This window comes from Panthera leo, chromosome A1 (genome assembly GCF_018350215.1).
Source record: "Panthera leo isolate Ple1 chromosome A1, P.leo_Ple1_pat1.1, whole genome shotgun sequence".
NCBI lineage: Eukaryota > Metazoa > Chordata > Mammalia > Carnivora > Felidae > Panthera > Panthera leo.
The window spans coordinates 31,359,477-31,380,397 of NC_056679.1; the positions used below are offsets into that span (position 1 = coordinate 31,359,477).

The 20,921-nt window shown below is 36.0% G+C and overlaps 1 long non-coding RNA gene across 1 annotated transcript; it reads right to left on the reverse strand.

The window, feature by feature from the left end:
* Window positions 1-1,147: 1,147 nt before the first annotated feature.
* LOC122199045 lies at window positions 1,148-20,824 on the reverse strand. The gene is made up of 3 exons (XR_006193320.1): window positions 20,728-20,824; window positions 13,878-13,936; window positions 1,148-1,756 (listed from the first exon to the last, which is right to left on the reverse strand). It is a non-coding gene; the product is annotated as an uncharacterized LOC122199045 (long non-coding RNA).
* Window positions 20,825-20,921: the final 97 nt, after the last annotated feature.

Here is a 20,921-nt window from a genome sequence, read left to right on the forward strand (position 1 = left end):
AGACAAACTTAATTCAACATCCATATGCTGTAACAGGCTCCAATAGTATTATTAAATAGGGAACTAAAACTGTTCAGAAAGAAAAATGTCAAGAAATAAACACTAAGCCTAAAGACAGCAATGCATTGTGTGTAACTTGCATATCACCCTTCAGAGACACTCAGGATGATGTATCCGTGTGGCTCATTGATCTTGTTTTGTTTCTTAAACTAAGTGAAAAAAATGTATTTTCTTTTTGAGACAAATTTTATCTCAAATAATTTGTATAAATTTGTTTCATGAGTTTCTGGATCCTCTTGTAACATGGAAGAATTGTTCATCTGAAGATGAGCGCTCTCACAATCGATCTGCATAATATCTTCTTAATAAACATTGAATAAATTTAGATGAATATGTATGTTTTATGATAAGAAAAGAAAAAAAACATTTAGCTCCTTGAAAAAAAAGCTAACATTAAAATATATCTAAATAGAAATTGAGAATGAACGTTAAAATTTTGTTTGTATATTCTATTTCTTATATCTCTAAAAAATATATTCAAGAATGTTCTCAACTCCTTTATCAAAGCAGATGGCTACATCAGAGAGATGTCTCTCTCACATCTCTATTTAACAGAGTGGGACTAATTTCCCACAATTTTCCTTCAGCAAGATTCCCATTATCTTTAACCCATGGCAACAAGATTTTAGGTTTGATTTTTAAACTACGGATACTGAGCTCTCCTCAAAATTGGTGCCTGCAATTGAAAGTACTATGCATTGAGTAGTAAAATGAGTGATTCAGATTTAATAAAACCAATGTCTTAAGCTCAAGTAGAGTATTGCTTAATGGCTGAGGCACATAAGTGAACTGGCAATTGCTTTACAATATATAATTGCAATACAATATATAATTTAGTGTAATGGGGGTAAATAATGTGATGCTATTAGAGTATAAGAGACTTTTAACCCAAGGTACAGTGATCAGGGGCAAATTACTGAGGAGGTAAAGCCTTTGCTGAATTCTGTAGTAAGAGACCAGGTGAGTGGGAGCCAATTCAGACAGACAAAACATACAGAATCATCTAAAGACAAGAAAGATCAGCTTTGTGCAAGAAGGTAGTTAGTAAATAGTTTTACCTTTCATTGAGATAGAAATCAATACACTGTAGCATGAAAAGTGTGAATTTCTTTAAAGTGTTTTAGCTTGTAAACATTTAGAATGTAGAATCATCCAGCTTCAAATCTCATGATGCTACATCTGAACTAGAAAAAGGAATGGCAGAAAAGCTATACTTGGTACCAACATGCCTATTTAAATTAATAAAATGTACATGTGTTGTTAACTTTTCCATCACACGAATTTCTTCCCTATTCTTTATGGAATAGTTATCTCAATCTGTATGTATTTTGCGCGTGCTATTTCCTAGAAAACTATCCCCCCTTCTGAAGTTGTATATGCACATAAAATTTTCTTTTAGACTCAAGCCTAGTTCTAATTCATCCATTAATGAGTCTTCCTGTCTTACAGGTGAGAGCTTTGTTTCCTTTCTCTCTCTTCTGTTTCTCTCTTGCCAAGCGAAAGAGGACATCATTTGCTTTCATGCTACCACCACATGGGTATCATGCTAGGCACAGATGATACCGAGGAGAAAACTAAAAAACCTTCCTCTCCCAGATGGTCCCTTCTAGCCATGAGGTGTGCAGTGAGGAGTATATCCAAGTCGCTGGAGAGGTTTCCAAAATACTCATGCTTGAAGCCCGAGGCCTGGGAATGTCTGTGAAGAAATAGGTTGGAAATTTGAGTTAAAAAATCTTCCAGTTATGTTAATTTATGCTTCTTTACTTAAGCCCTTCTGCATTTTGAGAGCCACTGATTCTGAGCTGCAGAAACGTTTGGAGAGCTGTGCGTCAAGGGTCATAAACTTAGATGGTAAATAAGAAGGAGAAATGACAATTTGGAGTAAACACTCAAAGGTCATAATCTAACATTTATTTTTGGATCAAAGTGTAGTAGGCAGTCATTAGAAGTCTGCAAAGAAAGAGGCAACATGAATAACCATTTTAGGTATGTGGTATAAAATGTGGTAAGCAAAGGGAAAGCTGTAGTTTTGAGAACTTATTATAAGACAGAGATAGACCTCACTCGGGGGAAATGCTATCAATTTGGGAACTATAAAGTGGCATAGTAGGTATATAAAAATAGCATGAACAGCATGAGATGAATTTGTTTTCCAAAAAGTTTTTAATTGGAATTTCACTTCTTTCGTTTATATGCTGTGTGACCATGGACAAATTACTTTGTCACTCTGAGCCTGCTTTTTAATATAGTAAACATATTAGATATAAATATACTTCATAATGTTTGGTCAGTATTAAAATCAGATCATGCATATTCAAGAAATAAGAGGAGTTTTTTTAATGTTTATTTTGGAGAGAGAGAGAGAATACAAACAGGGGAGGGGCAGAGAGAGAGGGGGACAGAGGATCCAAAGTGGGCTCTTTGCTGACAGCAGAGAGCCTGATGTGGGGCTTAAACTCAAGAACTGTGAGATCATGATCTGAGCTGAAGTTGGATGCTTAACTAACTGAGCCACCCAAGCGCCCCAAGAAATGGGAGTTTTTATTATTACATTATTTTCAGTATCCTGTGAAAAATGGCAACAGGGCCATACTAAGAATATTGTACAGTAGAAAAGTTATAAAGGGTATGCATTATTTTGCACAACTTAAAATCTCCCTGTGGAGGGGCATCTGGGTGGCTCAGTCGGTTAAGCATCCAATTCTTGATTTCCACTCAGGTCATGGTCTCACGGTTTGTGAGTTCAAGCCCCACATCAGGCTCTGTGCTGATAGTGTGGAGCCTGCTTGGGATTCTCTCTTTCCCTCTCTCTCTGCCCTCCTCTCTCTCTTTCTCTCTCTTTCTCTTTCTCTCTCTCTCTGTCTCTCTCTCAAAATTAAATAAACTTAAAAATTTTTTTTTAATTTAAAAATAGTATTAAAAAAATCTCCATGTGGAGACTCCATACAGATAAACCGTCTAATCCTATTTTTAAAATAAGTTGAAATATTTGGCACTGGAAGATCTCACTGCTATCACCAAGGCCATACTTTAAACATTCAATATCTGTATAACTTACAGCAATTTGAAAAGGGGGCATTTTCCCTTTTCCATTGGGGAGAACATTGAGGTGCAGAGAGATGAAGCATTTTGCATATGGCCACACAACTACTAAGTTGGGAGTCTAGGATGTGAACCAAAAACCACCTGCCTTCACAGCCCATCCCTTTCCACTATGATCCATGCCTGAAATAACTGGAGTTAAGTGTTAATTTCTCCTGTCTACTCTGTTCCCAAGTTTTAGCCCTTACTGTCTTTCACATTCACTATTACAAAACACTTTCTAACCAGTCTCCACACCTCTAGTTTTCTCTCCATTTGCTTCTTTCTATACCTATTTATTGAGTAACTACTACATGCCTGGCACTAGTCTAGGTACTGGGAATGCATAAGCTGCTCTGTCTCTTTTTTCTTGGGACAGCCAGTCTAGTGGAGGAAACACAGCAAATACATAAACAAATGTAGAGTACATGGATGTATAGTATATAGTCTAGGGTGGTAAAAGTGGTAAATACAAATTGAGCAGGGTAGGAGGATTGAAAGTTGAATGAAAGTTACCATGGAGTGGTTATTTATAATAAAGTTAAAGGGAATTAGAGCAGACACTTGAGGGAAATGAGGGAGTGAGACATGCATAAATCTGAGAGATGGTGTTGCTTGGAACAGGAATAGCAGGGCAGAGTATAAGTGTGCTCTCTGTGTTAAAAGAGTAGTGTGGGTGGAGCAGAATTTTTGAGAGAAAGAGAGACAGTGAAAAAGAGAACAGGTGACAAAGATCAGTAGATAGTATAGATTAGACCTAGACCCTTAAAGGTCAGAATAAGGATTTTGGTCTACTCTGAGTTGAGAAGCCACTGCAAAGTAGTAATCAGAAAAATGACACGATGCAGCCTCTATTTTAGAAAAAAAAAATCACCCAATCTACTCTGGTTTTTATATGAAATGCTGCTGGTTACCTTTCCAAGATACAGCATCACTCAGGCTTCTTTCTTACTTGTAACCCAGCAGTGTCTCACCCTCACAGCCCACTGGATTCAGCTTCTGCTTAGGAGGGACAACCATGGTGGTGGTGGCAGTGGTTGTAGTGGTCATCATAATACTTTTTGCTCCATGTTCCCTAGCCCTGTTGATCTCTTGATCTACAGAGTATTTGATCTTTCACAATGTAATTCTTCTAGAGAATCCTCTATTTATTTGTGAGGGAATATCCATTTTCATGTCAACGGACATTGATTGTTCTTCTACACAACGGTTTTGGAAATCCTGTTCTGCAGAATTAAGATAAAACTCTTGCCATTCAAGCCCTTTTTATTCCTACCACATTTTGGTTTTCTCTTTGTGAGTGGACTTTTCTTTATCCATATCCCATAGTTAAGTTCTTTCAGTTCTTCAAATCTTGTTCAAATTCTACTCTCTCTAGGAAGCCTTGCTTGATTTTTCTTTGTGAAAATAATTGTTTTTTCTTGTGATCTTCCATGATACCAATTCTTACTTTTTTTTTTAACTAAGTACCCTACATGGGCATTGAACTCATGACCCTGAGATCAAGAGTTGCATGCTCTACTGACTGAGCTGGCTATGTGCCTCTCATACCTTTTTTATGCCACTTAGCATTGACTATATTCTATGCTGTACATGATTATCCATATCCTATTTCTAATGCAAAGATCCATGGAAGAAGGCTCTCTGCCTAATCCACCTTTGTACCTAACGTAGTATCTTAAATTCAACAGGAAATTGATGAATATGTTAACAGTCGGTTAATTCTTAATATGATCATATCTATTCTGATTGTATGTATCATTTATTTCCATGATTCAATTGTAACCTCTTTTAAATAAGAACCTACATTTTTCCCTTTAATATGCTCTCTATGTGCTCCATATGGACATCTGTTACTTTCCCTCAAGTCTTCAAAACTTTATCGATTGAACGGTCAATTAATCCTCCAGGATGGAGAAATTTGCCAGTGGGTCAAAAGATTTAAATCATCCCTAGAGCTCCATTCTGAAAGAGAGATTTTGTAGTTTCAAAATGTTTGTGGAACGCCGTGTGCACCGAGGATAGAGAGCGAGATAGTGAGGGCAGGTTCAAAGCCATTCTCCAGTGGCTCTCTAAAAAGCTAAGATGCCACAATTGGGGTCAGAAACCTTAATCTTTGCTATCAGAGTTTTTATTGCTCTGGCGTGTGTTGATACACTCCAGAGGGAACTGTCATCTTATCTTGCTTATTCCACAGGTTGGGAAACAGGCTTGTAGAGAGTATGTTGAAGTAAGAGAAAGAGGTGAAATGAAATCTTCATTTGATTCAGTCTTAGAATATGATATGAAGGTCTAATATCTGGATTATTAATTTAAAGGGCTATAGGTAAGTTTCAGAAGAAATCAATTAAATATGATACATAAATTTATTTTTGGCTTTGATAGTCTTATGTTTACTTGTTACATAAATTAATAGTATGCAGCTGTGAGTCTCATTACAAAGTAATGTTTTCATAAAACATTACATCAAACAATAAGAAAAAAACCCCTACAATTCCATAATGAAGCTTCTGCCAACCTGAAAATAAACACAGGAAGAGGATATGGAAAATGTTAATTCATGGTTTAGATAGACTGCCCCCCCAGTCACTTTATGTTCAAATATTATCTTACTATCCCAGTCGTACATTATTAAATATTATTATTTGCTCCTCTATTGCAGTACATCTCCACCTGACTCCTTAAGACTTGTCTGAGATTCCCCTGAAGGGACACTAAATGATTCACTGTCAGGTTTCCCACATCCTAGAGAGAGTCAAAAATTAGGATAGGAGGCAGATGTAAATTTAGGAAAGAATAAGGGATTTGAGAGTTCCATCTAGGTCACAGGTAGAAGAGCACAGATGAGATAAGAACATTTATTCAGAGCTGTATAAAGCAGTGAGGATGATACAAGGTATGGTCCAAGTGGTAAAATTATAATAATAGATCCTAGTAATGTTGATCTGCCAAAATATTATAAGTACTGTATTTTTTTCTCCTTTAGAAACATTTGAGTTTTTACAATTCCAATAAGAGAGAAATAAGAGTTGGTGAAAATTTGAGTAGCACAACTTAGTTCTTTTATCATCTAATAGAGGTGTCAATGATTCTTTGAAGCAGAAAGGAAGGATAGAATGCATTTAATTTAATGGAAGTAAAATTAGCAAGGAAAAATTTTATTCATGTTATACTAGAAAAGAGATTGGCTGGGACTTAGAAAATAATAGGAGTATTAAAATATTTTCTAAGGGAATGAAGGCAACAATCTTTTTGAATACTTAACCTTTGGGCTTATTTATCTGATCTAGAATGAGGCTTCATCTTGAACTTGTTCCTCCTAAACTGGTGGTCTTTTTCACTTAAATTGCTGTTCTCCAGTTATCTATAATTCATTAAACTCTTGCTTTGTAAATATTAACTAACCTTTTTAAAAAGCTCTAGAAAACAGAAATAATTCTTCCTTATAATAAAATTCATTGGCTGCTGTATTTTTTTAAAATTTATTCATACTGCTGTCTTTCAGCTTTAAAAAATATTAAATAAATACATAAATAAAGTGCCGGCATATCTCAGGGTAAAGTGGGAAGAATAAAAGACAACAGAATGCCCTGCTTTTTCGTGTCTCTTGTATGAAATGCAAATTTGTCCCATTTATCCTTGTAATTTTAGAAAACTAAATGTTACTTTGGTATGCCCCACTGAAACTTTTTATAAAATAGCTTTCTTCTTAATATTATGGTTTAGAGATTTACATCTGATTCTAGAAAGGCAGAATGATATTCATCCTGCACTTCTCTCTTTAAGATTTAGCGTACTCCTAATTTAAAAGGAGACTGAAATAAAGTAGAAAAAGGTAGTGGTCTTTATGAAAATTTTTCTAACTTTGCAATTATTCGATAGTGTGTATTCCTTTTTAAATAATTTCTGTAATTTTGAAATAAAAATATTAAAACAAGTTAAAATGATGCATTAATGGAAATTATTTTTTGTCAGTAATATAAACACACTCTTTACACTAAGTTAGAAGGTTTTTTTTATCCGGTAAGATGGGCACCTTGTTGTCTGCAGCAGTAACGATTGTGTGGCCTTGAAATAAATTAATGGTAACTGCAGAGCATGACAGTCTGGAAGAGGGTATATTGCTGGTGTTGGACATGAGTCCTGGGCTCTGCTGGAGAAGCTTAGATTAGAAGCATTTCTCCAGAAGCACGAGAATGCAGACTGGAAGGATTCAAGTGTTCATACCTCGTTCTGGTTTAATGTGAATGCTTTTTTATGAGTTGATGGAACTGTATACTAAGCATTGAAATTTCCTGAAACATAAAGGTGCTAGGCCAGTTATCAGATGTTGTGCCTATGGAAGATCAAATGGATATAGAAGATAAACGTAAGCCAGCCAATAACAGGTACATACTTAATGATTAAGCTTCTCTGTATGCAAAGCCCTGTACAGGGTACTGGGATAACCACAGATACAGAGACCATTTTCCCTGCCCTTAGAAAGCTTTAAAATTGTTGAGAGATAACACCTACACTCATAAAAGCATCAACACCCAAAACAGTGTGCCTAACAAAGATGTACTTAAAAGATTTTTGCATATAAGCAGTCTTGAACAATATAACATACAATAACATCTTGTGAAGTAAACGGGATGTCAAGTGTGATTCCAAACACTTAGAATTTTCACTTTAAATTCCTTTTTGTGTGTATGGAATAAAACAGAAACTGCCCTCTAGTTTTTAACATTTCATCATTTTTTTTTTGTGCTGTACTTCATCATTATCAATTTGTTTTCCTTTCAATTTTACTAATGCTTCTCTGATTTTCAAGTCCCTAAAGGAAACATGAGTAGATGATTATGCTGTTTGGAACACTTCAACAGTGACAGGGTAACCAATGGCTTGAAAGAGTTAATTAATCGTGTTCTCTGATGTGCCTTTTGATTTCTAAAGTGTTTTGGATATGATTATTTCCCACCATGTGATTTCATTTATTTAGGAAATAATTATTTAGGAAAAAAGACTTCCAAACCTATCATATCATGGAATCTTTTCAAAAACCTATCATGTCCTCTGTGAAAATTGTATGCAGAAATTCCTTCACTTGTATCCAGAAATAAGGACAGGGTTAGGATTTGAGTACTGGAATAGAATAGAATGAGATAATTGGAAATGTAACTCTCTTACTCCTCTCTCTCACATCTTGTATGTCAAGGGACAGTGATATTCTGTCCCTTGCCATACAAGAGCTTTTAAATGATCTTATAATAGATCATTTTAATTTCTCTCTCTCTCTTTCTGTATCCACCACGATGACATTTGGTGTTTTATGTGGTTCAATTTCAAACAACCTCAATATAGGGAAAAGGCTAAAAGAAGAGCATGTTATTGGAGAAGCATGGGTGGTCTTAATGCTTTCATTTGCTGACTTTTAGGGACCACTAAATTCTATTGAAAAGCTTTTACGATGAGGGGTGCTTTGGGCAGTATGTTTTTTTTGAGGGGCATAGCAAATTTAAGTATAAAATTAAGTATAGATCAAGTGTTAGGCCAACAAGGGATCTATTCTCTGCTCTTTTTTCTTGCAGTCAAGTCTTCAATTCTGTGTTTGCCAAGTGTAAACCTAGAGAGACAACACTGGGCCAGAATATCAATTATCATTTGTAGTTAGTATGAATTTAAAAGGGAGTCAAGAAAATCAGACTCTTTAGAGTTTACAATGTAAGTTTAGACTAAAACAATTGTACTCACCATCATCCACTTTATTAAATGTGTTAGAACACAATTAACTTTCAAATTCTTCAACATTTTAAATGTTTATTCAGAAGGTAAAAATAGTATGAATCATAAAGATTTATTTTACTTTGAAGGCAGAATGTTTGGCTTTATTATTATTATTATTATTATTATTATTATTATTATTTTACTGTTTATTTAAACTCCAGTTAGTTAACAGTGTGATGTTAGTTTCACGTGTACAATATAGTGATTCAACACTTCCATAAGACATTTGGTGCTCCCTCAGCAAGTGCACTCCCTAATCCCCGTCACCTATCCCGCCCCCCCCCCCACCTCCGGACCCTCCCCTCTGGTAACCATCAGTGTGTTCTCTATAGTTTAGAGTCAGCTTCTTGGTTTGCCTCTCTCTCTCTCTCTCTCTCTCTCTCTCTCTCTCTTTCTTTTTCCCCTTTGCTGGTTTGTTTTGTTTCTTGAATTCCACATATAGTGAGATCATATGGTATTTGATTGGCTTTAAATACCAGCTATTCCATGTTCTGTGATCTCAGGCAGTTGCCTAAATGTCAGTGATTCAACTCTGTGACTGAAAAAAAAAAAATTGGAGCGAATCATCATCATCATCATCATCATCATCTATCTCACACTTTCCTCTGAAGATTTAATTAATGTGTGTGTGTGTGCACGTGTATGTGTGTGTGCATGCATATGTGTGTGTATATGTTTCAGGGAGGGTGAGAATGGGAAAAAGAGAATTTATGAGAATACATACACAGAATGATCTATAAGTTTCATTGAAACTGTAAAAAAGCACTGATTATAATGCAAATTAAATATCACACAACTGGCTTTGTCAATCATCCTCCAAAGGAGGTTATTCTGGTCATTTTAGTAATCTAATAATGTAATCTCTCATCCTATAAATTTATAAGAATTTTTATTCTTCTAGCAATATGTTGGAGGACCATTATATTAGATTTATATGGATATATACATAAACATGTACTATTATTCTTTTTCCAAAAAGGAAATGTTTTTTTGGCATAAGCCCATATTTGATATCTATATGAATATCTATATTTCAGTGTCTACATACATATTTTTTCTATTGCTGGATGGATAACAAATTACTACATGTTTCGTAGCTTAAACCTATCGTATCATCACACAACATCTGTAGATCAGGAGTCTGGGCGAGGCTCAAATGGCCCTCTGGTCTTGTTAGAATTCAAGGTGCTGATGGGGCTAGGGTTTCATGTGACACTCAAGATCATCTTCCAAGCTCATGTGCTGTTTAGCAGAACTTAGTCCTTGCTGATGGATATCTTATGATGGCTTTTTTTCTTCAAAACTGTCAGGAGAGTCTGCATTCTGATCTCTTCACCTGATTGGGTCAGGCCCACCAAGGATAATTTTTTGATTGCCTTAAAGTCAATTAGTCAGACATTACTCATATCCACAAAGATATCCACTCATATCCTATAACCTTTTCAATTTGATGTATCATAAGCGTGACACTGATAGCCCATTATCTTTGCTATATTCTATTGGTTAAAAGTAATTGAAAGTTTCTATCTATACTCAGGAAAGGAGATTATACAAGGGCATGGATTATTGGAGGTTATCTTAGAATTCTGTCTACCACAGCTTTTCTACCATCTGGATTAGTGTATTTGAACTTCTTGTTGCTTCGCTGGTTATTGAGTTTGTCACTCTGTTCTGATCCAACTTTTTTTTTCTTTCTCAATTTCAATAGGTTTTTTTGAATAAACTCATAATATTATATAAGTAAAAATACAGTTACAACATGCATGCACCACTGTTAAATGTTAAGCAAGGCTCAGCTGTGTCTGCTTTACGTGTGCTTACCATGGAGTAAAAGTTGTGCAATAACACGTAAAAGTACAGCCCATTGAATTGTGTCACTCATATTGGATAATTTTAACAATGATTGTAAATTTTTGGTGCTTTTTGTCTGACTTTTCTGCTAAATAATGAAATCAGTTGTTCGGTATTAGTGATTTAATTACTTAGAAGCAAGCATGTGTTACTATTTTCTCAAGCATCTAGACCAGTTTAATTGAAAAATATATTCAGTTTTCAATGAGTGCTGATAAAAAAAATACCATTGGAAACTACTTATCTCTATGAATCAGCTTTCTCAAAACTGCAATTCAAACAAGATATAGAAATGACTGATATATCAGCAACAATAGTCCGTGAACCCTGTGTGGCCCTATGTGGCCATTATTCTCTAGTTGTATTATTCATTATAAGGATTAAAAATATAACCTTAAAAATAAACATATGGTCATAAGATTCTGCATTTATCTATTGCAGAGGCAGTGGTTGAGGTGAATCTTTTGAATGAGATTTCACTTGATTAAAGGGTCTATTGCTTTAAAAAAAAAAGTTTGAAAGCCACAGAATAGTTTGATAGTATTAGAAAGACAGGACCTATAGTTAGTAAATACATCTAGGGAACTCAGGGGCCTCATCAAACAATAATCAAATTCAAATATTTCTTTGATGGGACTTATGAAGCTATTTTATAATCTAACCACATCCGCCCCATTTGATAAAAGGACTATTGACACCATCTATTCCAGCTAAGGGCTTGCTTTCCCAAGTAAGATCCCATTCATGTTCATGCTCTCCTACAGCAATGTAGGATAACCTATCTTGTGCGGCTGAGTAAGCCATAGATCTAAATAAGTAACTCTCCTACCACCAAGATCTGACTATATGCATTTTATCAGGCAAGATCAAGCTTTGAACCATCATTTATAGTTTCTAGTTAACTAAAGGATGCATAAGGTTCATGATACGATTTTCCAAACCCAATAGATTCCTTCGTATATGCTTCCTTAGTGACAAAGACTCCTCTCCTGGAATGGAGCTGGGAAAGCATCTACAGCTAAACATCCTAAAGTGTTAGGTTTCTTAATGTGATTGTGCTTTCAGTCTTACTGAGGTTTAATTGAAGTACAATAGATCAAACACATTTAGAGAGTACGATTTGCTCAGTCTTAACCTATATGCACACCACAATCAGGAAAATGAACATCTCTAGCAGCCTCAAAAGTTTTCTTGTAACCTTTACAGTCCCTCAACCCACTACCCTACAGAACTGCTGCTCTACTTTCTTTCATTATAAATGTTAATGATTAACATTTCCGTACATTTCTACAAATGAATCATGCTGTATACGCTCTTTTTGTGCCTGGCTTCTTTCACTCAGCTACTTATTTTAAGATTCCTCCACGTTGTGGTGTACATCAATAGTTCATTCCTCCTTATTGCTGAGTGGTATTCCATGGAATGGATGTAAAATAGATCTTAATACATATTTTTAGGCTATATCTTAGAAATATTTTATGTAAACATCCATAAATCTACCTGATTATTTTGTAATGGCTCCACAGTATTAAATAGCACGAAGGTACCATTAAAATCATATGGTGCTACAATAAACTTATTAGTACACAAATCTTTTTTGCATGTGAATACTTCCGTAGAATAAATCTCGGTAAGTGGAAGGCCTATCTCAAATGATATATCCAATTGAATTCAGATAGATATTGTAATATGACTTCCAGGGGCCCCCCCGGGTGGCTCAGTCGGTTAAGCCTCCCACTCTTGATTTTGGTTCAGGTCATGATCTCACGGTTCTGAGTTTGAGGCCCGGATCGGGCTCCATGCTGACAGTGCAGGGCCTGGTTGGGATTTTCTCCTTCTCTTTGCCCCTCCCCCTCCCCCAAAAATAAACAAGTAAACTTAAAAAAAAAGATATTGTAATATGACCTCCAAAAAACATCAGCAATATGCATTATAACCAATTTTGCATTGGTATTGTGTACTCTTGCCTCTAAAGAGATAACAGCCAGAGTCCTAATAGTCATGCAAATGCATTCATGACACTGTAGGGCACAGGATCAAACAAAATGCAATCCAAAGAATGAGGCAGGGGAGTGTTTTTATTCTTTTGAAAAGATTGAAATCGAAACTCTAATGAAATACAATGGAATTTTAGCACTATGATGATCAATATCAGTTATGTTTATAAAAATGTACTAAGTACATTATGTTTATAAAATGTTTATAAAATATCAAAAGTTTATTAAAATGTACTAAAGTACTAAGAAGTTCTCAAGTATCCTCTGAATATTCAAAGGCATTTAATAACAGTTTAACTTGTTAAAACAAGTTAAACAATATTAAAATATTCAGTGCATTTAAAATGTTTTAAAAATTCTTTTGGAAACCACATACAATTGGATTCATTTAAATTACTTGGGTTAGCCAAACTTCTTTACTTATTTGTCCATCTAGTGAAATAATTGTTTTTGACACATTCTTAATAGTTCTTCCTATGTGTTTTTTATTATGCCTTCTCTCTCTCTCTCTGTCTCTCTCTGCCTCTCTGTCTCTCTGTCTCTCCCTCTCTCTCACGTTAGGACCATGAGGAAGTACCCTGCTTTGTGGATAAGTTTTCTAAGACTTGTGTTCTGTTTAGAGTAGTCCAACAGGCTTGACAGTGTTCCACTCCCCCTTTGATAACAAAATGACGAACTAATTAAAAGTACAGAATAAAAAAGGCATTCACTCCTTATATTGCTTTTTTCTGTTGGTACAGGAAATATGTGGTTTTCCCAGTGCACTATTCTCAGTAGCATTTGGGTGGGTCAGCAATCAGTGGTCTTTGTTTTGTGGTTTTTCACAGCAATACATTATATGGAGAGATAGACTCAGTTCTAATTCCTTACCCTTTCTCCAAGTTTTATAACTAAATAACCTTTTTAAATAAAATATTGCAACAGTCCTGCATTTTGAGGATGAAAGTGCTGTTTTCTAAAAGGTCAATTCAATCTGGGAAATGTTTTCGGTTTAGACAATACATTATACACTGTAGAAACCCATGGCAATTTTCAGCACCACTAACAACGGGAAGTAAATTTCAGTCATTCACAGTAAGATGGCAATGTGGTGACATTTGAAGCCTGGACGTGGGCTCTTACATTCATTGTAGGTGACTGACTGCTGTGTGGCAGAGGCCTTTTCCGACTGCAGATGAATTCTAGATATAAATGAAAAAGATGATCAGAACGATTTACAAAATGAGTGAGACCCCATCATCTGAGTGACAATATTCTTCTTTTACAGCAGGCACGGATTAAAATACATCAAATTAATAAATCCCTAGGAAACCAATAATCTCACATTTGCTGAACAATTGTATCTTCTGGTAGTTATTATCTTTGAATTACAGTGAGCCACTATCTTTGTTTCATTTTCCAGATATATGTCCTTGTCCATCAAAAACTATGACAGTTGTGCTACACAGTCAAGCAATAAATTTATGAAACATCTCTCTGAAGTGCATGCTTGTTTCATAATCCTGATTCCATATCTTTATTTACTTCAAAATATATGGAACTGTCAGCATGAGGGTCAGAAGATTACAGCACTTTCTTTGTTTCTTTGCTAGTGTTTTTATTTAACTTGAAAAATAAGCTGCAGCACCAAGGGAGCGATGAAATAAAGGATATATAGACTCACAATGGCATAAGAATGGTAAACATAGAACTACAGATAAACCGTAAGAAAGATCTTTGTATCAAATCATAAAAAAAAAAAAAAATGTTTACTTCAGTAACTCACACAGGTAACCCATACAGGTAACTCACACACCATCTTTATTGAAACCTGTAGAATACATGAAATGATACCCAAGAGCTTTAACATAAACAGAAAAAGTTTCTCATCTTTCTGAAAATGTCTCATAGTGCCTGGCTTTTGACCTTAAGACATCGTGTACTGTGAGTATGATTCTCTTTTATAGTTAGTGATGGCCTAATTTAACATTTAATCTACCTGCGCTTAAAAACAGCAAACCTCGTGGGGTAGCACATTGCTTTAAAAGGCATGGAAAAGTTATAAATAAGTAAGTTGGCAATTGTAAATTCAAGAGAAACACCTTATGAAGCCAACAAAACAGGCATACAAATGGGCATCAACAGCACATTTTTACTATAGAGTGCTCTGATTTGGAACTGCTTACCATTTTAGAGTTCAAAATATCCTTCAGCTTAATGCCATCAATTAAGAAAGCATATCTTTTTTTAAATTTCCTTCATATATATGATATTGCATGAATTAAATATGTTGAAATCAATTTAATTACATGATAAATTCTAGGGATGATCAAAACATATCAAATCTACATTTCTATGATTAATTTCTATAAATATTTGATGGGGTGGGGGGACCAGGGTATATTTGTTGTTTTCTGTTACTTGATTTAAAATACTGCTGTCATTATCCATATTTTAGAAATATGCAACTATGGCTTCTGATTTTTCATTTCAAATATAAATCTGTATAATATTTTTACCAATCTTTTATTCGTCTATACAATTTTCAAAAAATACTGGCTTTCAAAATTTGTCAAGGATTTCTATAACAAGAGTAAGTACATTAAATATCCTTCAGACTCCTCTCATAATGTATCAGCATTTCCCTAGGACCAAAGAGAGTTATTCAATTTCTTGGAGCCTTGGTTTGTAAAGAATCTGGTTCACAACCTTATTATCTGGCTTCACCACTTACATTATGTTCCACATCTTTGGGGAAGTTCTGTTGGGCATTCAATACACTTAGAGGTGAGTATAATTTTCATTCACAAGCAAAGCACAAATATGAAATGCCTTGAGGCTCTTTGTTCTCCACAGTTAGAACTAAGTAAAGTGTTCAGAGAGTCTTATGGGACTTTCAGGTCAAAGCTTCACTGATAATATTTTCTGAGCAAAATGCAATTGGTTCAGGAGCACTTACCACTGCTCCTAATTAATCATGACCTTTTGCTCCATTTTTACTAATCAGTTATATTATTCTCCATAGGTTAGTCCTACCATTTGAACATTTCTAGTATGCAATGGTCTGAATGTTTGTGTCCTCCCAAAATTTATATGTTAAAACCTAATGTCCAAGGGGCGCCACAGTGGCTTGGTGGGTTAAAAGTCCGACTCTTGGTTTCAGCTCAGGTCATGATCTCACGGTTCATGAGATCAAGCCCAGCAGTCAGGCTCTGTGCTAACAATGTGGAGCCTGCTTGGGATTCTCTGTCTCCCTCCCTACACCCCTCCCTGCTCTCTCTCTCTCAAAATAAATAAATGAATTTAAAAAACAAAAAAAACAACAACTGATGCCCACAGTGAGGATATCAGGAGCTGGAGCCTTTGGGAGGTGATTAGATCTTAAGGAAATGGGATTAGTATCCTTATTTAAAAGGCCCAAGGAAAGTCCCTTGCCCCTTCTACTACGTGAGAACACAAGGAAAAGTCTGTAACCTGGAAGGGACCCCTCACCAGGCAATACTGGTGCTCTGAGCTTAGACTTTCAACTTCCAAAACTGTGGGACATAAATTTATGCTATTGATAAGCTACCCTGTTGTTATTTTGGTGTAGCAGCCTGAACAGACTAAGACAGTTGGATAACTAACTAGCATTTAAGGCTTAATGAAATGCAAAGAGAGCTAATGACTCTTATTTCCCCTCTTCTAGTCCCTCTGCTCTTTCTGTAGATTGAATTTATCATGCCACCCTTCAATTTAAAACTCTCCAGCCGATCTTCATCATACTTAAAATAAAACCCAAAGTGTTATTGGTGAAGAGTATCTCTCTCACCTCTCTCCCGGCCTCTCATTCACTGTACTCCACCCTGGCTTTTCTGTGCTTAAACACATGGAGTGGTCTCACCTTTCAGGACATTTGTAATTGTTCTTTTTAGAGCAGCTACTCAAGTCACCCTCTCTCACATTACATTTTATCTTTTATTAGCATATATCTGTACTTAGCACTATGTCTTTAAAAATTTTTTTAGTGTTTATTTATTTTTGAGAGAGAGAGAGAGAGAGAGAGAGAGAGAGAGAGAGTGCAAGCAGGGAAGGGTCAGAGAGAGCAGGGAGACACAGAATCCAAAGCAGGCTCCAGGCTCTGAGCTGTCAGCACAGAGTCCAAGATGGGGCTCAAACTCACGAACTGAACCGTGAGATCATGATCTGAGCCCGAAGTCATACGCTCCACAGACTGATCCACCCAGGAGCCCCAGTACTGTGTCTTAATAGATTATTTAAAAGACATATGAACTTCTTGAAATCAGCAGTTTGGTCTGTTACACTCTAAGTTGCTTTTCTAATACTTAGAAGATGGTGAGTAAATATTTGTTTACTGAATGATTAATTCACAAAATTCATCTTGGGGCCATTTGGGAAAAGAATTTTCCCAAATTTGTCTTCGAAAGCATTTGTCTTCGAAAGCATTGCCCATGTTCCATTTTAGGAAACTAGTAGATTCAAGGGAAAGCCTATGGAATTGAGGAATGTACTATGTTGGCAAAGTTGCATGTACATCTCTATGGAAAAACTACTTTGTAGTAAGAGGAGCTAAAAGTGTTAAATTGTTAATTCCTTTCTCAAAATGTTATTACTGCTTGCAGTGATGAACTTGAGTTTTTAAAATAATAAACAAAGTAAAATATCTTGTTCAATGGAAAATAAGTGTTTTAAGAAATAAGTTAAATTAAGCAAAGAGGAAAAACGCCTTTATGTCTTCCATCTGAGCTAAAGAATGTATTGATACTTGTAACTTCTAGAAACTATTATTTTTAAATTTCTGATATTCTCAACAACATGATTAATTATACAATCTTAAGTTAAAGCTGCATAAACACCTATTTAAAACTTGTTTGTTTTTAATAAGTAAAAATATTGCTACTGAAGGAGATATTTTCAAAGGAAAAATAAAATTATTACGTAAACAAGGGTGTGCCTTTGCTCTTGGCACTCACGCAGTAAGGAGTTAGAGATTGCTCCCCAAAGTTAAAAGAGTTTTATTAAAGACAGTACAGGGCCACCTGCGTGGCTCAGTGAGCTAAGTGTGACTTCAGCTCAGGTCATGATCTCATGTTCCACAAGTTTGAGCCCCGTGTCAGGCTCTGTGCTGACCACTCAGAGCTTGGAGCCTGCTTCAGATTCTGTGTCTCCCTCTCTCTATGCCCCTCCCCTGCTCATGCTCTGTCTCTCTCTCTCTCGCTCAAAAATAAATAAAAATATTTAAAAAAAATTTTTTCCCACAAGGTGGGAGAGCAGACAGCCCCAGAGGGTTCTTTCCTTTTATATGAGCAGGGTCTTATGTCACAGACAGAGTGGTCTCTAATGGAGGCTACTTCCAATCATTTGGGGGCACTCCTCCTACAGGTGGGGAGGGAGAGTTTTTGGCTCTACAAAGTTTATACCAGAACCATCATTGCCACCTTCCTCCATGGAGGGTGGGTAATAACCCCCATGCAAATCCATTACAATGAGTCTAGGGGTTACCCTCGGGCAAGAGGTGAAAGAGGAGACGGTGTACTCTGCCACTGTGCTCTTGGTCTGTCAGCCCTCATGTCTTGGAAGCCACAAGGATGTTGTGCTCTCAGGATTCTAAGGTGATACCCATTTATCACCATCCTTGCCTCCAGCTTATGTCTAATTTAGTGCCTACTCTACCCTTCCCCCTTCCAGGACATGGGACTCTGTAATTTTTCAGGTCAAGGGATGAAGTTTCCTCAGAACATTTCTTCCACTGCTCATATCTAGCATCTATCTAACAAACATATTATATACTAGATAAAATATGTTGTTGACTTTTTGTGCCTAAAATCCTCTTGTCCATCTTTCTAATAACTTCATTATGAATCTCTTTTGAAATGTAGCTGTCTCACTTATCATAGTCTATCTGCATGAAATTTTCGATGTAGCTCTAGAGCAAATCTTGTTATACTGAGACTTTTAAAAGATGGGTAATGTGATGAGAATGTCTAATCTGTATTTATAACACTGTATGTATAATACCATATATGCATTGCATTTAGGTGGTAGTCTATCACATATTAAACAGTGTTATGTAGGTAAATAATATGTATAAATCCTTTCTACATAGAAAAATAATTGAACTGAAAACACATTAATCTCTGTACTGAAATGAAGCAAGTATTTCATTTCAACATAAATAAAATCATACTTAAAGTTCCAGCTAGATGAATTTGAAGTGCTGAGTATGTTCAATTCAAAAAATTATCTGTATTTGAGCCTAAAGCATTTTCAGTAGATCCCATATTGGACAAAACTCTGTAATCTTTATACCAGTGCTTCTTGGTATTTTGTTCATTTGAAAGGACGTGACATATATTGATAGTACCAATCAAATTGTCACCGTTGACTAAATAACTAAATTCAATAGTGTTTTTGTTGTTAAAGAAGATTTCTGCTAACACATTATTATTTAGTAGCCATACAAGAAGCATTAATCATAACCTATATTATTTCTCAGTGTCAGCTCAGAATCTGTTCCTGTTATTAAATAATCCAGACATTTTCCTTTACCCAGCGAAACCTTACTCTGATCTTACCCTAAGCCTCACGTCACTTTCTGAATTTACTGCTTTTTGCTTCAAGGACTCTGTGACAATGAACTAGTGAGGGGCTTCAATTGTCCATTATAGAAACTGACATCAACCTCTACTCACCAGCTATCAGTTGTATTTTATTAGACAAGTTGAGTACCAACTATTTGGTCTTTCATCTATCTTGACCCCAGTAATACCATGATCTATTAGCCACTGCCGCAGATCTGTGTGGATGTAGACACTGATTGTCATTGTGGCTTTAATGCCTATTATAGCAATCATGGATCCTTTGTCTCTGATAGTTAAGTGATAGGGATGCTAAGGTGTTTTTGTTTTTGCTTTCTACCCTCTACTATAGGTAACTCCAGGTTACCAAGGTCAGTTACCACTGTGCTTCTCAAAAATGCCAGGTCCTCCAATCCCTCCATTAGTATACTCGATACCGGATTTCTCCAGGGATATATTCTGAATCCTCACAAGAGAACGTATTCATATGGTGCCTATTCAAATGGGATCTTTCATAAAAAATCAATTCTGATATGCTTTATTTTTTAACATAAGCTCTATGCCCAACATGGAGCTTGAACTCATGACCCCGAGATCAAGAGTTGCATGCTCTACCAACTGAGCCAGCCAGGCACCCTCAATTCTAATATTCTTATATTTTTTAGACTTCCTGTACACCTTATAATTTGCCAAAAATATCTGGATCTCTCTCCCAGTTCACCATGGTTCATTGCCCCTCCGAGGTTTCAGAGAGCCATTCAAAAATACATTAAGACCAATTTAGGTCTCCATGCCAGACCTCTAGATTCTGAATCCTGTTTACATGCTCCCACATTCATAAAACTTCTATCAGGCCTTAAATTCTTTGTCTCGTGGTGCAACGGCTTCGTGATCCAATCCCAAATATATTTACAGGGTTACTGATGATACATTTTGGTTAGGTCCTGAAATTCCTTCAACATGTGGGCTCTTTCTCTCAGAGCTCTGATTCTGCAAAGACCTTACCCTTGTCATGAAACCAGAAACACTAAGGGTAGAAATGTAGAATCTGAGCAGAACAAAAAATCTCCAGTGAGGTCATGCCTTTGGGAGAAGAGAGGTCACTCAAGGTGAAGTGTTCTTCCTGGCTTGAGAGGTTCAGATGATTTAAAGAGCACATGAGTTTTGGGCTCAGCCAGTCAAACAGTCCTATATGAAGGATCGAAATCTCCTGGATCTACTTTTTTCCCCCTCCATTAGAGCCCTGACTTAGACATTGGAGGTTTTTCAAGGCTATATATTAAGTTTCTTTTGAGGCTCTTTGTAGCTTTGTAAATAATGGGTTCAGTTTTAAGCAGTTTGGCCTGTGCCTGCAAGAAATGAGGCAATTTGGAAGTGTCTCCTTCCAAATTGCCCTTTTTCACAGAATATCTTACCTTAGTAGTTGGCTTTCCTGACCATCATATTCTAATGCAGTCATAAGCATAGAGCACAGTTTATAAATGCCACTGTCTCCATATCATTTAATCACCACGGTTACCTTTCATGATGCTTCCTCTGTCACCTGCAAGCCATCGTAATTAACCTCAGGCAAAAGCACAGTAATTATGATGTCACTGCATGTCAAAGC